General features: G+C 40.6%; 1 protein-coding gene and 1 pseudogene across 1 annotated transcript in view; one reads left to right on the forward strand and one right to left on the reverse strand.

Moving 5' to 3' along the window:
• The window catches only part of LOC126014220 (ankyrin repeat domain-containing protein 26-like), a 263129-nt gene that overhangs the window by 224698 nt on the left and 29097 nt on the right, over positions 1–9334 (forward strand). The window lies entirely within an intron of this gene.
• On the reverse strand, positions 1396–1510 carry LOC126014949 (uncharacterized; annotated as a pseudogene).

Raw genomic sequence — 9334 nt, forward strand, 5'->3', positions numbered from 1 at the left:
TCTATCCCTATGCCCACATGGTCTACCAAGCACCAATGGGTAGAGCCTAGGAGACCCCTCAGCACCATCAAGTGTAGCCCTAAAGATTCCAAGCATCACTAGGGTGTTCCAGGTAATTCCTGGCACCTCAGAAATACAAATACTCAGGACTTCATGGTGACCTGCCGACTCAACTATTTGACAGTTGCTGGGAGGGGCTCTTCTGGTTCTCCTCAGCATTGTCTGGAAGGCATTAATAAAAATTAAATAGCTGAAAAAAATAACAATGGTGTTTAAAAGAATAAACCAAGACTTTCTGGGGCCAGAACAATATCACAGTAGGTTAGTCATTTGACTTGCATGAGGTCACCCACGTTCGATCCCTGGCAGCCCATCAAACACCGTAATCCCTTGAGCCTACCAGGAGTAATTCCTGAGGACAAGGCCAGGAGGTAACTCTGTGCACAAGTGGATGTGCACAAAGAAAATAAAGAATGTAAAACAATACTGCTTTCCTGGTCATTGTTATTAGTAAAATAAGTATCATTATTCTATTTAAAAAGATATTTAAAAAGAAATTCACTTGGGCCGGAGAGATAAGCACAGCGGCAGAGCGTTTGCCTTGCATGTGGATGTCCCAGGAGGAATCCGGTTTGATTCCAGTCATTCAATATGGGCCTCCACCCTTCCAGGGGCGATTTCTGAGTGCAGAGCCAAGAATAACCCTGAGCGTGGCCAAATATGGCCAAAAACAAAACAAAAAAAAGACAATCAATCAATAGGAAAAAAAAGGAGTCCACTGGTTTTGGAGGGGTCACACCTGGCAATACTCAGGGATCACTCCTGGTGATGCCTAGGGGACAGTGTGGAATGTGGGAGATTGAGCCCAGATGAGACACACGTAAGCTAGCAGTGTCCTACTCTCTGTGCCAGCCTCAAAAATCAACATGTTAGTTTAATTTTTATGATACTGAACAAACTTGAGCTTTTCTAGAAAAACCACAATTTTTTTTTTTTTTTTTTTTTTTTGGTTTTTGGGCCACACCCGGTGACGCTCAGGGGTTACTCCTGGCTATGCGCTCAGAAGTCGCTCCTGGCTTGGGGGACCATATGGGACGCCGGGGGATCGAACCGCGGTCCGTCTCCTAGGCTAGCGCAGGTAAGGCAGGCACCTTACCTCGAGCGCCACCGCCCGGCCCCCAAAAACCACAATTTTTTTAATTAATTATAAAACTCATATTGCTGGGTACACCTGATAAAAAATTGCATAATTAAAAAAAAATAATCAATAGCCTAGATCCCTTAACCCTAAAATTGACATGGACTCGCCCAAAGTCCACCCCCAGTCCCCTGGCTGCAACTTCTGCTCTTTGGGCTAAGACTAGAGGGTTGGGCAGATCGTGCCATGCGGGCATCCAGCAAAGTCACTTGGTGGGTGACCTTTACCAGTGCAAAATTTGTCTTACACCAGCAGTGAGGACCCAGGCATCACCCTGGGTTGTTGTTTTCCTTACTCATAAGTTTAAGGCATCACAATTTTTTTAAGTTTAGTTTGGTGTCATACCCAGCAGTGCTGACTGCTTACTCTGGCTCTGAGCTCGGGAATGACTACTGGTGGTGCTCAGGGACATATGGGATATTGGGGATAAAACTAGGATCAGCAACTTGTAAGGTAAGTGCTCTATCCACTGTACTATTGCTCCTGCTCCATATTTTAATCATGATATTATTTCAAAGAAGAATTTGCTTTCAGGGGCCAGAAAATAGTACAGTAGGTAGGGCATTTGCCTTACATGATGTGAACCCAGGTTCGATCCTTGGCCTCCCATAAAGCACTGTAATTCCTTAGTGCAGAGCCAGGAGTAACCAGGTGAGTGAGTAGCCACGAAAGCAGCATGTGCGGCCCCAGACCAAAAATTAATAACTTGTTTTTAAGGAAAATAGTAATTAAATACTGTTAAATATTACTAGATAGTTTTACCTGTCAGACTCTTCATTTTTCAAAATAGGAAATTCCTGGAGAACAGTGTTTCTGCTCTTTATGGGTTGAACTAACCCAGTAGCAGCACCTTCATAGGTGTTTTCTGATACCTTCATTTCACTGTTTTTGTTTTTCTTCTTTTCTTCATCAACCTTTAATAAAATATTATTACTGAACAATTACTATTATTTTATTACACAGGTTTGGTTTCAATAAATTCATCATTTGGGTCAGTCTTTCCTTATTTTCTTGTATAAAGAGATTTCAGTGCTTAGTTTACCTTTCATTAGACTGGCAGAAACAAACATAAAAGAACAAAGACAAAAAAAAAAAAAAAAAAAGGAACAAAGACACAAAGAGTCAGCAGAAGGGTAACAGCTGGAGTCTCCCTAACAAAAGAGAGGAACCCCTTCTGCCTTTAGCTACTACTTCACCTGTTACTTCTTAAAATTTGTTCTTTCATTTTGACCTGGATATCAAAAAAAGTCATGTTTCTCACCAAAGGTTACTACAACAAAAGGAACAAAATATGATACTGGAGAGAGAGTACAGCCAGTAAGGCACTTGCCTTGTACATGCCTGATAACAGGCTCAATACCTGGCACCCTATGTAGTTCTCCATCACTACCAAGCACTCTGAGTACTGCCGAGTACAACTCAAAAGCTAAAAAATAATTAAATGAATTTCAAAGTTAAATAGATAAATTACTAGAAAAAATCTGAAAATTGTGTTTCTTAGATTTCACATTCAAAACATCCATACAATGAGATAACTATACAGTACGAAGTAATGGTCTCTTTTCATCTAATTATCTAAAAAGAATAAGACCAAAAAAAAAAAAAAAGTAGCTCCTAAAGGGGGTGCCAGATCGATAGGACAGTAGATAGGGCACTATGATGCCTAAAATCTCATTTGGTCCTCCCAGCACCTCCAGGACTGATGCCTGAGTGCAGAGCCAAGAGTAATCCTTGGCCACAAAACAAAAATAAATAAGAGGCCTTAACAGGTCATCACCTAATATACTGTGGAGCCAAAGGAAATAACAACTCTACAGCTCTGAATCAAGTAGTTTACCATAAATAATCAGATATATGGTGATCAAATAGCTTACCACATATAATCACCACATTAACCAGATAAAGGAAGAGTGATTGTAGCAAAGACATTTAGTGGCTTAGTTGAGGAGAAAGACTCAACTACAGATGTTATCACTAAGTTGGGGGCAATACTTAAAACTTAAAGCACTTCAAAATCCTGTTTTTCTTTGTTTTGGCATGAAACACTAAATTTTTTTACTCCCTGTATGTCAGAAATTACCATAATTAAGGTAATGAGAAAGTTTCACTTAACAGAACCACACCAGAGTGATGAAACAGAAAAATAAAGAGCCTATATCTACTTAATATTAAAATTTCTCTAAGTAGCCAAACTGGAATTCCAGGTGTGGTCTAAAATCAGGTAAACCTGCACATGCTAATGCACTATACATATAATCTTTTCTTTCTTTCTTCCTTCCTTCCTTCCTTCCTTCCTTCCTTCCTTCCTTCCTTCCTTCCTTCCTTCCTTCCTTCCTTCCTTCTCTCTCTCTCTCTCTCTCTCTCTCCCTCCCTCCCTCCCTCCCTCCCTCCCTCCCTCCCTCCTTCCTTCCTTCCTTCCTTCCTTCCTTCCTTTCTTTCTTTCTTTCTCTCTTTCTCTCTCTCTTTCTCTCTTTCTCTCTCTCTCTCTCTTTCTTTCTTTCTTTCTTTCTTTTTTTTTTTTTTTTGGTTTTTGGTTTTTGGGCCACACCCAATGACCCTCAGGGGTTACTCCTGATTATGTGCTCAGAAATCACTCCTGGCTTGGGGGACCATATGGGATGCCAGGGGATCAAACCATGGTCCTTCCTAGGCTAGTGCAGGTAAGGCAGACACCTTACTGCTTGAGACACCTCTCCAGCCCCAACAATACATATAATCTTTTTTTTTTTTTTTTTTTTTTGTTTTTTGTTTTTTGTGGTTTTTGGGTCACACCCGGCAGTGCTCAGGGGTTATTCCTGGCTCCGTGCTCAGAAATTGCTCCTGGCAGGCACGGGGGACCATATGGGACGCCGGGATTCGAACCGATGACCTTCTGCATGAAAGGCAAACGCCCTACCTCCATGCTATCTCTCCGGCCCCTACATATAATCTTTTGACTGAGACTATTTATCGTATTTTTCGTACCATAAGACACACTTTCCACACACACACCCAAAAGTGCCTCTTATGGAGCGAATGCCACCTAGAACTGAAGCCTGAGTGCAGCAGAAGAGAGCATCTAAAAACTATGTGTACCTATGGTCAGGTATCTCTTATAGGATGAAAAATAAGGTATCTAATGTTTCCTTTCCATTTGGTTTTATGCCCCAGTTCTTTCCCATTTTAAGGAAGTTTGATGAGAGTTTAATCCTGAACATAAACTAAAAATGTTTCTTGAACATTGAACATTCTTAGAATGTTTAATAAGCTATCACCTATTTCCAAGTAGGATTTCACCTATTTCAAAGCATAATTTAAAAAAAGGGGGGGCGGAGAGATAGCATGGAGGTAAGGTGTTTGCCTTTCATGCAGAAGGTCATCGGTTCGAATCCCGGCATCCCATATGGTCCACGGTGCCTGCCAGGAGTAATTTCTGAGCATAGAGCCAGGAGTAACCCCTGAGCACTGCCGGGTGTGACCCAAAAACCACACACACAAAAAAAAAAAAGGAAAAAAAAAGAAACATAATTAGATTCAAACAAGCCCGTTTTATAGAAGAGTTTTTTCGTAAGTCAAAAAACCAGAGCAGATCAGATGACTGACAGAGGGGAAAACAAAGAGCAGCAAGAACACCTCTACCTCTTTTTGCAGTCGAACTCTCACTCTTTCCAAAGTCAGAAATTTCACTTGTAAGATGCCTATCTCATTCGTAAACCTTTGTATATCTTGCTGTAATTCTCCACTTATATATGCTTTTGAGGTTCTGTAACTAACTATATGGGGGAGAAGAGTTGCCATTTTCTAATACCAGATTCATGTCTTTATAGTTACTCACACCGTAATTATTTGCACAGAGTGGCATCTGGGACTAGTCTTGTATTGGTTCTGTTTCATGACAAGAGTCTGTCTCCGTAGAAACTGTGTGTGTTTTTATTTGAATCATGTGTTTTGTTGTACTGGTGTGGGGCAGCCCCCAATCAAAAATGCTTTTTGAAACACCAGACTGAAAAATGTCCAATGTCTACTTGCTAATTAGTTTGAGTTTGGTTCACACAGCAGTCATCTTCTTTTACTTCAGAAGTAACTACTGGCTTCCTTACTTTTCTATTTCCTGTACCCTTATAAAAGCTCTCCTCATTTTTTGCTAGCACGGTCAGTGTCTGGTTCGGCCCCATTTTCACAGTCTGCATTGTTCTCCTTGAGATAATGCACAGAAGAGGACTGGCAAGCTAACTGCTAACCCAAATAAGAGGGAGATGGGAAGACATTTTCCAATCTGGGCTCTTCCAGTTCAGGAAATGCCTGGCTTGCCAAAAGGACCAAGACTCCAAATGAATCTTTTTCCTCACAAACAAGTACATTATCAAATCAAAATATATTTCCTTCAAGTTTGCTCCTTCTTTGGAGTTTTGTGGCTTTTCCTCAAGGCAAGCAGTACTTTCACATTTTTCATGATCAGACTGGTTTTTTTTAACTTATTTGGGATGAGTTTTAATTTAGCTTCCCAGTCTAATTTGTTTTGCTTGATCCAGATCTCCTCATATTTTTGCGTACTGGCAAGTTCTGAACACACACTCATAGCCTCTCTATCACAATCGTTATTCATTTCTGGTTCTTGAGACATTTTTTGCAGATGTAAAAGTGCATTGCTTGGGGCCGGGCGGTGGCGCTAGAGGTAAGGTGTCTGCCTTGCCTGCGCTAGCCTTGGACGGACCGCGGTTCGATCCCCCGGTGTCCCATATGGTCCCCCAAGCCAGGAGCGACTTCTGAGCGCATAGCCAGGAGTAACCCCTGAGCATTACCGGGTGTGGCCCAAAAACCAAAAAAAAAAAAAAAAAAAAAAAAAGTGCATTGCTTGGGCTCGGAGAGATAGCACAGCGGTGTTTGCCTTACAAGCAGCTGATCCAGGACCTATGGTGGTTGGTTTGAATCCCGGTGTCCCATATGGTCCCCCGTGCCTGCCAGGAGCTATTTCTGAGCAGACAGCCAGGAGTAACCCCTGAGCACTGCCGGGTGTGGCCCAAAAACCAAAAAAAAAAAAAAAAGTGCATTGCTAATTTGCTTGGTCTGATTTGCAGATGTCTATTCTGCCAGGGTGCATGTTTGTAAAAGAACTTTATCCTTAGGTTAATCAAGTACAGATAAAGAGCAATTAGCAAACAATTCAAATCTAACTGTAAAACTTTATAGTCTATGTTTATAAACTCATAAGTCATTTGACTATAGAATTTGTCAGACCCCCAAAATAGGAAAAATGCAGAGCAAATATAATTTTCTGACTATTGGGCTAAATCAAACATTTGTTAAGCTGAGATCTAATTAGATCATTTTTTGTATTGCAAAGTCTTTTCCCTAAAAATAAAAACTCTCCTCAATCTAAAAAAACTAAGCTCAAAGAACTAAAGTACATATTTTTCCTCCTGAGACCAATCTCAGCACTACAAGGTCCCCTGAGCAACACCCTAGAACACCCAGGTGTGTCCAAACATAAACAGTAACCTAACGTCACCACAAACTCCAAAAGTACACTTCAAAGTCAATTAAGTGGAATGCAGGCTCTTTAAAAATTATGATCCAGGATCAAGGAACATTGTAGAAAAAAGCAAGTTTCAAATGTAGCCCAAATTATGTATTAGGATAGTACCATGCATCAAAAGTTATCATTGTACCACAAGTAAGGTACTTGTATTGCGTGCAGCCAACTCTGGTTCAATCCTTGACAAGCACTGCCAGGAGTAACCTTGGAGCAAAGAACCAGGAGTAAACCCTGAGCACTGCTGGCTGTGACCCAACCTTGCACACCCCAAGAAGAGTCAAATGTTATCTTCTTTCATCCAGTTCTAATATATTTTAATAGACACTAGTGAGAGTTGATGTAAAATTTTATACTCAGGGATTTCTCCTGGAGGGATTGGTGAATCATATAGGGGTACTAGGGATCAACCCTGGGTTGGCCATATGCAAGCAAATACCTTGACATGCTGTTCTGTCTCTCCCATCCCTAAAGTCATTGTTCATATACAAAGAACAAAGCACGAAGGCCCCATCCTGGTACATGTGATTACTTATCAACTTATCAACTTATTGATAATCAATTTATGATCCAATATGCTCCCCAAATCTAGGGACTCCAAAGGTATTCACATAGAGATCACAAGAGTCTTGGCATTGATCACTGGCAATTTGCATCTGTGAATTTGGAATCACTACCGATTGCCCCTATCACAGAAATCCAACATAGAGACTTCCCTGCTTCACTACTCCTAATTTACACTGCTTCATCCTATGATTTAGTGTTTGATGTTACCTCCTCAATTATGTATGGAACTATAAAATTGGAAAAAGTAGTAATACTTAGAAAAAGTTTTATTTCAATTTCGAGGATAATATTGATCTGAAAATCACTGTATATTCTTTTTTTTTTTTTTTTTGGTTTTTTGGGCCACACCCGTTTGACGCTCAGGGGTTACTCCTGGCTATGTGCTCAGAAATCACCCCTGGCTTGGGGGGACCATATGGGACACCGGGGGATCGAACCGCGGTCCTTCCTTGGCTAGCGCTTGCAAGGCAGACACCTTACCTCCAGCGCCACCTACCCGGTCCCATGAAAATCACTGTATATTCTAATAATATGATGCCCTGGATTTTGTTTAGTTTTGGGCCCATATCTGGCTATGATCAGAGTCTACTCCTAGCTCTGTGCTCAGGGATCATTCCTGGCAGGGCTCATCAGACCATATGGGGAGCGTGGGATCAAACCAAGGTGAAATAGCAACCCTGTGAAATAGTAGGTCCTCTCCAATGGTGTAAGTTTTAACTCGTTAAAGTCGTTTTAAAATCAAATATTAAGGAGTCAAGGATAGGGCTCAGTGGGAAAGTGTCTCCCGCTCTATTATCACTTCGTCTTCTCAAAAAAGTAAATATTAAATCATGATCACACTTTAAAAGACTAACACGAAACATAATTTCACTTATGCTATGCTGTATTACTAAAGATATTGAACAATATAAAATCAGAAGTGTAAGTTTAAAAAAGATTTCACCTACCTGCAAGTGGTTATTTTCATGTTCATCAAGTCCTTCTTGATCCTCCTCTGGGGCCATGTCTAAGTCTAGTTCAGGTGGCAAATCTACATAAGTATAAAAATGAACCACTTAGAATGCTGAGATAAAAGGAATAGCCTTCACTAAAGCAGAGAAAGACATTTTATTGAGTTTAATTTATGCTTCGTCTTTAAGAACTATTCAGAACTGTTCCTAAATGAGGCCAGAGACAGCTCAATGTGATAAGGCACTTAGCCATTACACTCTTACCTGCACCAAAACAAAAAGTAAAGTATATACATATAAAGTCCCACTATATTCTCTACTTCATAATAGCTCCAATTTAACTAGAGTAAGTTTCAATGTATGATGATATAATTAAAATTCAAACACAACTGATATGCTAGCAAGTGAAGTTTTACTCGAGCTCTGAATTCAGTAGTCATTTTAAAAGACTATAAAAATCTTAGTATCTAACAACCAATATGTCTAACAACTATCTGCTGTCTGTCTATCTGTCTGACTGTCTGTCTATCTATCTATCTATCTATCTATCTATCTATCTATCTATCTATCTATCTACTATCTATCTATCTATCTGCCTACCTACCTACCTACCTACCTACCTCTGAGACTCCCTAAGAAGCAGTTACCATACTGGCAATTTTAGGGCAACAAAAAATGTGAATTTAAAAGTATCTGGTGCCAGAGAAATATTCAGGAGATAGCAAACACTTTTATGTGTGGCTAGCTCCACTTTGATCCCCAATTCTCAATATCCCCAATTCATAATTCCCCTGAGTACCACCACCAGAAGTGTTCCCTGAGCACAGAGCTAGGAATGAGCCTTGAACATCACCACTGGTTGAGGCCTCAAACTCACAATCCACTCCCCCAATCATCTAGTAGAAATATCTGAGTGAAAAATTTACATCTTGGGGCTGGAGCAACAGCACATTGAGTAGAACCTTTGAGTAGCTCAGTCACTTTGACTGACAGGGCTCAATCCCACAGTTTGTAATAAAGTTTCCCAATCCCACCTGGAATGATTCCTGAGCACAGAGCCAGGAATTACCTTTGTGCATCGCTGGGTGTGGCCCCAAACTAACAAAC

This window comes from Suncus etruscus, chromosome 7 (assembly GCF_024139225.1).
Source record: "Suncus etruscus isolate mSunEtr1 chromosome 7, mSunEtr1.pri.cur, whole genome shotgun sequence".
NCBI classification, from domain to species: domain Eukaryota; kingdom Metazoa; phylum Chordata; class Mammalia; order Eulipotyphla; family Soricidae; genus Suncus; species Suncus etruscus.